Here is a 9910-nt window from a genome sequence, read left to right as displayed (position 1 = left end):
GAGAAAATAACAGCATGAGTAAAATTTGAGCCATGGACAGAAGGCAGAATCAAGAAACTTGATTGAGCAAATTGCTCAACAAACCAGTTTGTATGTTCCTTTTTCCCGGTCCCCTGCATCGGCAGGCGGACTCTCAACCACTGCGCCACCAGGCTTTTTTTCTTTAATTAAAAAAAAAAATTGGGGACTTCCCTGGCAGTCCAGTGATTAGGGCTCCACTCTTCCACTGCAGGGGGCAGGGGTTTGATCCCTGGTCGAGGAACTAAGATCCCACAACCTACATGGCGTGGCCAAAATTTACACAATTTTAAAAGGTTACTTTCCATTTACAGTTACTACAAAATATTGGCTATATTCCCTGGGTTGTATAATACATCCCTGAGCCTATCTTACACCCAGTAGTTTGTGCCTCCCACTTTCCCACCCCCATAGTGCCCTCCCCCACACACTCGTAACCATTAGTTTTTTCTCTATATCTGAGTCTGCTTCTTTTTTGCTATATTCACTAGTTTGTTGTATTTTTAATATTCTACACATAAGCGATATCATACAAATACTGATTTGTCTTTCTCTGTCTGACTTATTTCACTTAGCATAATGCCCTCCAAGTCCATCCATGTTGCTGCAAATGGCAAAATTTCATTTTTTTTATGGCTGAGTAGTGTTCCATTGTATATATATACCACATCTTCTTTATCCATTCATCTGTTGATGGACACTTAGGTTGCTTCCGTATCTTGGCAATTGTAAATAATGCTGCTATGAATATTGGGGTGCATGTATCTCTTTGAATTAGTGGTTTTTGGGGGGATATACCCAGGAGTGGAATTTCTGGGTCATACGGTAGTTCTGTTTTTAGTTTCTTGAGAAACCTCCACACTGTTTTCCACAGTGGCAGCACCAATTTACATTCCCACCAAGAGTATAGCTTGTACATTCCTTTAACACAAACACTCGACCTTGTTCATTTCATGGTCATTCTAGTCCATCGGCTGGATGCATCAGAATCACTTGGAGAGCTTTATATAGTAGAGATTTCCAACCCTGCCCCCAGATACTTAGATTCAGCAGAACTAATATGGGGCCCGGAACTTTATTTTTAAAAATCTCTCCAGCTGAATCTAATACAGATCCCAAATTTGGGAACCATGCTATGGTACACCTTATGACAATGCTGTGCACACAGTAGTTACTTAGTAAATACCTGTTGAAGTAAATTAAATTAGGTGCTCTTATCTTTGTGGCCTCCCTATCACCTCATTTAGTGTTACATTCAATATTTGTTCAAAAATTTTCATCATAGCCATTTTCCCAGTGTCCCCACATCTTCTCACACCCTTGAAGTAACTGTCAGGTCCTTTACTATCTTTTTGTTTTAACCTTCCAAGAATCACCAGGCCCTTCCAATTCTTCTACAGAAAATTTTCTCAGATCGGTCCCTGTTGTTTGCAGTTATAATGTTTCCATTCTGATAGGTCTTATCATACAAATGGATTATTGCTGAGAAAAGCCAGCCTATTGTTTCCACTTCCATAAACTGCTATTATTCACCAAGCTTAGAAAAGAATAGACTCCAAATGCCACTTTTATCTTGATAGTCTACAGCCAGCAAGCTACATCGTAGCCAGAAATGTGAAATTTGCTTGTGAGTGACTCTGAAGCTGTGATATTTACCAGGATTCCACAGAGACTTTTAATTATACATTTGCCTTAGCATCACCTCCAGAAATTCTGAATCTTTAGATCTAGTGTGAATCTCTAATATTTTCTATTTTAATCATTTCCCCTAGCATTTCGTGGGGCTCAAAGTTTAAGAACTACCATGCTATGCTATGGGCAAAAGTTACCTGGAATTACAGTTTGGCTGAGATCCCATACAAGGTTAAACAAGAGGTTAGTAACTTTGGGGGGCAGGCAGGGGGAATCAGGATATGGGGGGAGGGAATTTCCAGGACACACGGAAAGGAGAAAAGCCAAAAGCTCTGGGAACAATGCGTAATGTATTTAAAAGGTCTTGTGATAGTGAGAGAATATGCTGACATTAAAAAAAGTCACAGACTTGTTTACAGATAAAAAGACTGTTCAGGCCAATTTGTAGACAGAACTTGGCGTATGTTTTTTATAACCTTTAGGTAAATTATTGCTGGATACAGTATCAGCTGATTTATTTGTAAAGCCAAAAATAGAAGCATTGAGTTTAAGTAGCTCAAATAAAACTAAAAGTCTTGCAAGAATCATATGACACTAGTGATGAAGTAAGGTAGGGGAACTAGATTATTTTGAAGACTAAATTAATATTTTACTAACTTCCAAGATACACTTTATCAGGATTTTCACTAAGAGGGAATCATTTTCCCTGGGGGATGAATACCCTTAAAGTGGAAATGGTGCTATTTCACATCAATTTATTTTCAATTTGTCAGCATCTCAAGCTGGAAAGCAGGATGTCACAATGTTCTCTACTGAGAGAGGGAAACACTTTGTAAAGTACCGTAATATTAAGATGATATAAATGTCTACATGTGGTAATTCAGTTCACTGCTGCTTTGGTTGGTGTTTTGTTTCAGATCTTTAAAATGCTGTATTCAACTGAGTCAACTGCTATGCTCAAGATCACTTACAAAAAAATGTTGGCATCACTTTACAACATGGTCTTGATTTGGGGCTACGAGGAAAGAAAATGAGTGGTCACAGAATCTCCACTTGTCATGTTTTTTTGAATGAAGGCAGCTATGCTGTAGTGAAAAAAGCTTTAAACTTGGGTTCAATGTTGAGTTACAGTCATGACCTGCTGTCAACTGTATGCCTATTTCCACCTTTCCCACATCCTCACAGCCCCACCCCAAAAGGGATCCAAGCACTGTTCCCCAGCTGCCCAGAGCTCTGGCTGCTGAGAGCTCACAACTAGATCTTCCCTTGCAATTACCTTTGGTCAAAGAGACCTGCTTCACCTAAGGTTCCTCTCTTTTCTTGTATCCAGTGACTGATCCAGGCCAGGGGTACATTTCAGAAGGGCCATCCCAGACTCAGAGCTCCCCATAGGATCGGTTAAGGTCTCTAGTGAAACCGTACAGCAGTTCGATTTCTCCCTCTCTCCAGTCCTGTTCCCACCATCCCCCTGAAATGTGATGATCTTGAGAGTATTCTCCAATAAACCTACACTCAGGTCTTCATTTCAAGGTCCACTTCAGGGAAACTTGACTGAAGATACCTGTGGAAATGAAGACTAACCAAATGAGGGTAAACAAAGGCTATTTACTCAGAGCTTCCTAAAGAAAGCAAGGGAGTCAACTGCCAACACGTGTGTTTCAACAGAGACTCAGGAAGGCAGAGGAGTGGGAAAGCTTTATACTGGAAAAAGAGGAAGGCTTCAGGTGTGCCCTAATCAGCGGTCCCCAACATTTTTGGCACCAGGGACTGGTTTCATGGATGACAATTTTTCCATGGACCGACAGGTGGGGGATGGTTTCGGGATGATTCAAGCGCATTACATTTACTGTGCACTTTATTTCTATTATTATTACACTGTAATATATAATGAAGTAATTATACAACTCACCATCATGCAGAATCAGTGGGAGCCCTGAGCTTGCTTTCACTTGCCACTCACTGATAGGGTTTTTTGTTTTGTTTTGTTTTTTGTTTTTTTTTTTTTTGCGGTACGCGGGCCTCTCACTGTTGTGGCCTCTCCCGTTGCAGAGCACAGGCTCCGGACGCGCAGGCTCAGCGTCCCAGCCGCTCCGCGGCATGTGGGATCCTCCCGGACCGGGGCACGAACCCGTGTCCCCTGCATCGGCAGGCGGACTCCCAACCACTGCGCCACCAGGGAAGCCCACTGATAGGGTTTTGATACGAGTCTGCAAGCAATTGATTTATTATGGTCTCTGTGCAGGCAAACCTCTCTGCTAATGATAATCTGTATTTTCAGCCGCTCCCCAGCGCTAGCATCACCTCCTCAGCTGCCCCTCAGATCATCAGGCATTAGATTCTCATAAGGAGCGCGCAACCTAGATCCCTCGCATGCGCAGTTCACAGTAGGGTTCTTCCCCTTTGAGAATCTAATGCCGCAGCTGATCCGACAGGAGGCGGAGCTCAGGTGGTAATGCGAGCGATGGGGAGCGGCTGTAAATACAGATGAAGCTTCACTCGCTTGGCCGCCACTCACCTCCTGCTGTGCGGCCTGGTTCCTAACAGGCCATGGACTGGTACTGGTCCGTGGCCTGGGGGTTGGGGACCCCCGCCCTAACTGAAGGCTGTTGGCCTGAGGAAGATGCAGGTGGGCTGATCAGAAGCGGGGCATCCTATAATGGTTAGGGGTGCATGTTTGACTTTCTCTGGTTGGTCCTAAGTTAAAAAGGGGGACAAAAACTAGGGAAGCTGTCAGTTATTAACCACATCTTTGTTTACACATGTATAAATTGAGGAAAATAATATCTGCCTCATGAGATAGTTGGATTAAAGGACCTGGTTTTTTTTTTTTTTTTTGGCTGCGTTGGGTCTTTGTTGCTGTTCGTGGGCTTTCTCTAGTTGCGGAGAGCGGGGGCTACTCTTCCTTGCGGTGCGCGGGCTTCTCATTGCGGTGGCTTCTCTTGTTGCGGAGCACGGGCTCTAGTCACACAGGCTTCAGTAGTTGTGGCTTGCGGGCTCTAGAACACAGGTTCAGCAGTTGTGATGCACGGGCTTAGTTGCTCCACAGCATGTGGAATCTTCCCGGATCAGGGCTCAAACCTGTGTCCCCTGCATTGGCAGGCAGATTCTTAGCCATTGCGCCACCAGGGAAGCCCCTGATGTTTGTTAGGTTGTAGGGTGTTAATATTATTATTACTAATTATTATTATCATTATCATTATTATCATAGACAATATTTTTAAACATGTGAGATTACCTAATTAAGAATTTGGAGTCTGATCTAATAGGGAAGAAATGAATTTGAATATACTTCCTGATATACTATATCCTGATGTAAAAATGAAAAAAGCCACAAATTTTGACTCCTTTCTTTTTCATGTTTTGCTCACAGTCTAGCAGAAAATCTTGTTGATTCTACCTTAAAACATATGCAGAATTCAACCACTTCTCACCACCTCCCAGATACCAACTACCCTGCAAGCCACCATTATTGCAAACATCCGCCAACTGTCTCCTTGAGCCCCCCCGATTCTTCCCTTGCCCACAGGTAATACAGCAGTCAGAGTGATATGGTTATAATGTAGGTCAGATCACGTCAGCCCTGTGCTCCAAAACCCTTCAATGGCTTCCCATTTCTTTCAGAGTAAAAGCCCAAGTCCTTATGATGGCCTTCAATGACCTGTGTTTGGCCTTCCATTTGCTCCCTCACCTCACCCTGTTCTTGCCCAATTGATCACATCACTCCAGTTTCACTGTCCGTCTTGCTATTCCTGGATCACAGCAGACACACTCACCTCCAGGGTTTTGCCCTGGCTGGCCCCTCTGCCCGGCAGTCTCTTCCCCTGAATATCCAAATGGCTAACTCCTACAGTGTCTTCAAATCTTAGCTCAAATGTCATCTTCTTGGCTATAATCAAAAAGACAGATAATAAGTTTTTGGTGAGGATGTGGAGAAATTGGAACCCTGACGTATTACTGATGGTAATGTAAAATGATACAGCCACTTAGGAAAATGGTTCCCCCAAAAGTTAACAAAGAGTTACCATATGACCTAGTAATTTCACTTCTAGGTTATATCCAAAAGAATTGAAAACATATGTCCACACAAAAACCTGTATATGAATGTTCATAGCAACATTTGAGAACAGCTAAAAAGTGGAAACAACTCAAATATCCATCAACTGATGAACAGATAAACAAAATGTGGTATATCCATACAATGGAGTATTATTCAACCACAAAAACAAAGGAAATACTGATACATGTTACAACATAGATGACCCTTAAAAAATTATGCTAAGTGGGAGAAGCCAGAAGCAAAATGTCACCTACTGTACGATTCCATTTATATGAAATGTCCAGAATAGGCAAATCCATAGAGACAAGATGGCTGGGGGTGGGGAATGTCTCCTAATGAGTACAGGACTTTTCTACAGTGAAGAAGTATTTTGGAATTTGATAATGGTGATGGTTGCATAACCTTGTGAATACACCAAAATCCACTGAATTGTACACTTTAAAAAGGTGAATTTTATGCTCTATGAATTATACCTCAATTTTAAAAAATATCATCCTCTTAATGAGACTTATGACCTATGAGACCTATGACAGTCTTGTTTAAAATTGCAGTCCTCCAATCCCCATTCCATCCCTCACAATTGCTCTTCTCTGTTCTATTTTTTGCCATGACTTCTAACATAATATAGAATTTATTCATTTATTAGGTTTATTGTTTATCTGTCTCTTTCCATTGAAATGTAACTTCCACAAGAGCAGAGGCTAAACTGGGACTTCATAGACACCACATTATCTATATGTGTAATATCAGAAAATACGTCCATTTGAACGTGGGGATACTAGCCTTATAATCACTAAGAAAAATTTCCTGAGAATGATTACTTTGCTCTGAATGTTCAGAGGCTGAAGAGGAATAAGCTATATCGTGGGTGAGAGAGTCAAAGTTTAAAAGGACTAGGAAATCATGAGGGAGGAAAAGGGCTGGATCTCTGGGAGGCTTGCACCAAATAAAGGATGAAAAGGAAAAGAGGAAAACATGTTCCATGTATGGCAAGTGGGTTTCCCAGTTATGCTGACTCAAGTCATTCATATAGACCCTGTACCTATGCTAGGCTAGAGAGGAGAGAGCAGACTGAACAAATGTAGTAAGATGTCCAGTACTTACTGGGTCCCAAGGAAGCAAAATTAAATTCATTGGCTGGTGAAATTTAACCCAAGGTTATACTGCTCACCTTGGTTTGGGACTGAATGAGACAGTATCTTCAAATTAAGGGTCCCCAGGTCTGTGGCCAAGTAGAACTTGGGAAAGGTAGAAATTGTCCACAGGACAATTAGTTTGCAATGGGGGATGGTGTGTCTGAGGGAGGCCTGTTATTTACCTAGGAGATTAGCTTCAATTTTGGCATAACTTCATGAAGGGTGAAACTATTTAAGTTTTAATACCTGCATCCTTTTCATGTGACACGCAGCCCCTCAAAACTGGATTGTAAGCTCTGTAAGAGGAAGGGACAATGCCATGTTAAGCCCTGTATATTTAGCATCTAGTAGATTACTTACAAGATAGCAAGTGCTCAATAAATGTTTAGTCATGAATCAAGGAATTAACATTTGTTGTGTCAAGTACAGCTTCCACCAGTGCTGAAGCTTTCACATACCACCTGCCACGTTGCCGCTCTCTGGCATCATCTCCACCACTGATCGCTACTTCCAGGAGCCAGGAGCTGATGCAAAGGTCGTTGACATAGTCTTGGAATGGCCAATGGCCCACTCTTCACCCAGCCTGTCTGTGAGGCACAGTTACTGAGCTACTCCAGGGACTACAAACTTGTCTGCTTCCTCCACTGTCTAGTCCCCACACTGAATCCCCTTCAGGAAGCCAAAGCAAGTCTAAAGTCCAGTAACTTTTTCTGATACTCAGGGCCACTCTGCACCAGAGAGTAGGGCTGGACCTCCCTTTTTCTTTCTTTCTGGGCGTGAAGCCCACACTGCCTGTCTCAATCTGCCTGTGTTCCCTTTAGCTTCTGGCTGGTGAACTTGCCACACGCCCAAAATTCAGATTTGGTCCCATGACTTCTTTTCACTTGGAAGAGCTTTTGCTACAGGTGATTGATAGAAGAGCAAAGCAAATGGTTGCATAGTCTTATTTAATAGTAGAGGTTGAACAGTTGGGAGGTTTTTGTCTGCAGTAGTGTACCTAAATAATATTGGCTTAAAGAATAAGGACATTTATTACCTCATGTGATGAAATATCTGCAGCTAGGGTGGTTAATTAAGCTCATTGATGTAAGTGTTTCCCGTTGCGGAGCACAGGCTCCGGACGCACAGGCTCAGCGGCCATGGCTCACGGGCCCAGCCGCTCCACGGCATATGGGATCCTCCCAGACCGGGGCACGAACCCGTATCCCCTGCATCGGCAGGCGGACTCTCAACCACTGCGCCACCAGGGAGGCCCGATGTAAGTGTTTTGAGTCACCTTATCTTATATTTTCTTGGCTTTCGCCTTACGATCCCAAGATGGCTGCTTCAAACATCTTCCCGTGATACAACGTGCAACAGAAGAAAACAACAGAGGAAAAAATCTTTCTGAGAAACTCCCAGCAGACTTCGTCTTGGGAAACGCTTGGCCAGACCAGATCACAGGCCCCAACAAACCAATTACTGGTCCTGATCTGCCACCCTCCCCCCTCCCTTGTTCTTGTGAGCATAACAAACACCCTGCCCAGCTGTCACCAGTGAATTTCTCAATAGAAATCCAGTATACACAAAAGGTTAACAGTTACCTCTGGGTAGAGGGATTGTAAGTGATTTTTCTTCTTCAGAAAATTTTATGCCATGAGAATGCATTACCTTTTTTAAAAAGGTTTAAAATAATTTCAAACTTCTAGAAAATTTGCTAGAATGCATAATGCCCATATATCCTTTACCCAGAATCACCAATATTTAACATTTTGTCACCATTTGCTTTCATAATTTCTCTTTCTCTATATATTTTCTGAACCATTTGAAAGTCTGCATATATCATTTTTTTTTACTCTATACTATTTGAATGTATATACCCTAAGAACAAAAATGTTCTCTTTCAGAACTGTTTTTTTTAACAACAGTATGGTTAAAAAATTTAGGAAACTTAACATTGACACATTACTTTAATCTACTACCCATATTCTTATCTTGTCAACTGTCCTTTATAGAAATTCTTTTCCAGGAAGGATCTAGTCCAGGATCAGATATTACTTGTCTTATTTGTTCATCTGGACAGCTTTCTCAATTGTCTTTGTTCTCATGCCACTGATATTTTTAAAGAGTAGGCCAATTACTTTACATCAGGTCCTCAGTTTGTGTTTGTTTGATGTTTCCTCATGGTTAGATTCAGATTATGCATTTCAGGCCAGAATGTTACCTAAGTGGTGTTGCGTCCTTCTCAGAGCATCCCATCTGGAGGCATATAAAGTTCATCAGTTGGTTAAGATGCTCTCTGGTTTCCCCACTGATGCATGAATTTTTTCATATTTTAATAACTGGAAACTGAATTTAATAAAAAAGTATATGTCATGCTCTCATTTGGACAAAGAGCCCTCATCACACCCCAACAAGAGTGACTGAATTTGAGACATAGAATGGAACTTTAAAGCATCACGTTGCAGGGAAGAAACTGAGGTCTGAAGAGGTAAAGTAACTTGCCCAATGTTAGTATCTAAGGCCAGAGTATACTCTGTCTCTGATCTGCCACCACCACCCACCCCCTGCCCCCACATTGTACCTGCGAAGCAAAGAACAGCAAAGGCTTTCCCCGCCCATCGGTCACCAAAGAACCCTTTTCTTCGAAAGAAATCTGCTGCCTACCATCCTTGCCACTCTGTATTATAATTCTCCCAGGTCTCCCGTCCAGACTCCAGATCCGTTCACGTTAAAACACTGTCCACGTCCAAACTGGAAATGACTAACCTGTTTTATCATTTAAATGGGTTACCTTACTCCCTGGTTATCGCCACAAACTCACCTCTCACTGCTCGCTGCTTACAGCTTGGAGCCAGCAAAAGAATGAGATAAAGAGGCTACACCCCGGCATGCTGGATGCACTCCACAGAGGTGCCTTTGTATAACTTGTGAGCCGAAGAGTAATGATTTTTTTTTTCCCCTGGCTAGAATCGGAGTCAACTGGGCTATTTTGAAATCTACCAAAAGCAGACCGTCCAAGAACCTATCATTGTAGAGAGGGACCATCTTTTCTGGCAGTGGGGTCTGTGTGTGCAGGTTGTAAAAG

Source organism: Mesoplodon mirus (assembly GCF_964341445.2).
Source record: "Mesoplodon mirus genome assembly, chromosome: 11".
Lineage (NCBI taxonomy): Eukaryota > Metazoa > Chordata > Mammalia > Artiodactyla > Ziphiidae > Mesoplodon > Mesoplodon mirus.
This window is presented reverse-complemented; position numbering follows the sequence as displayed.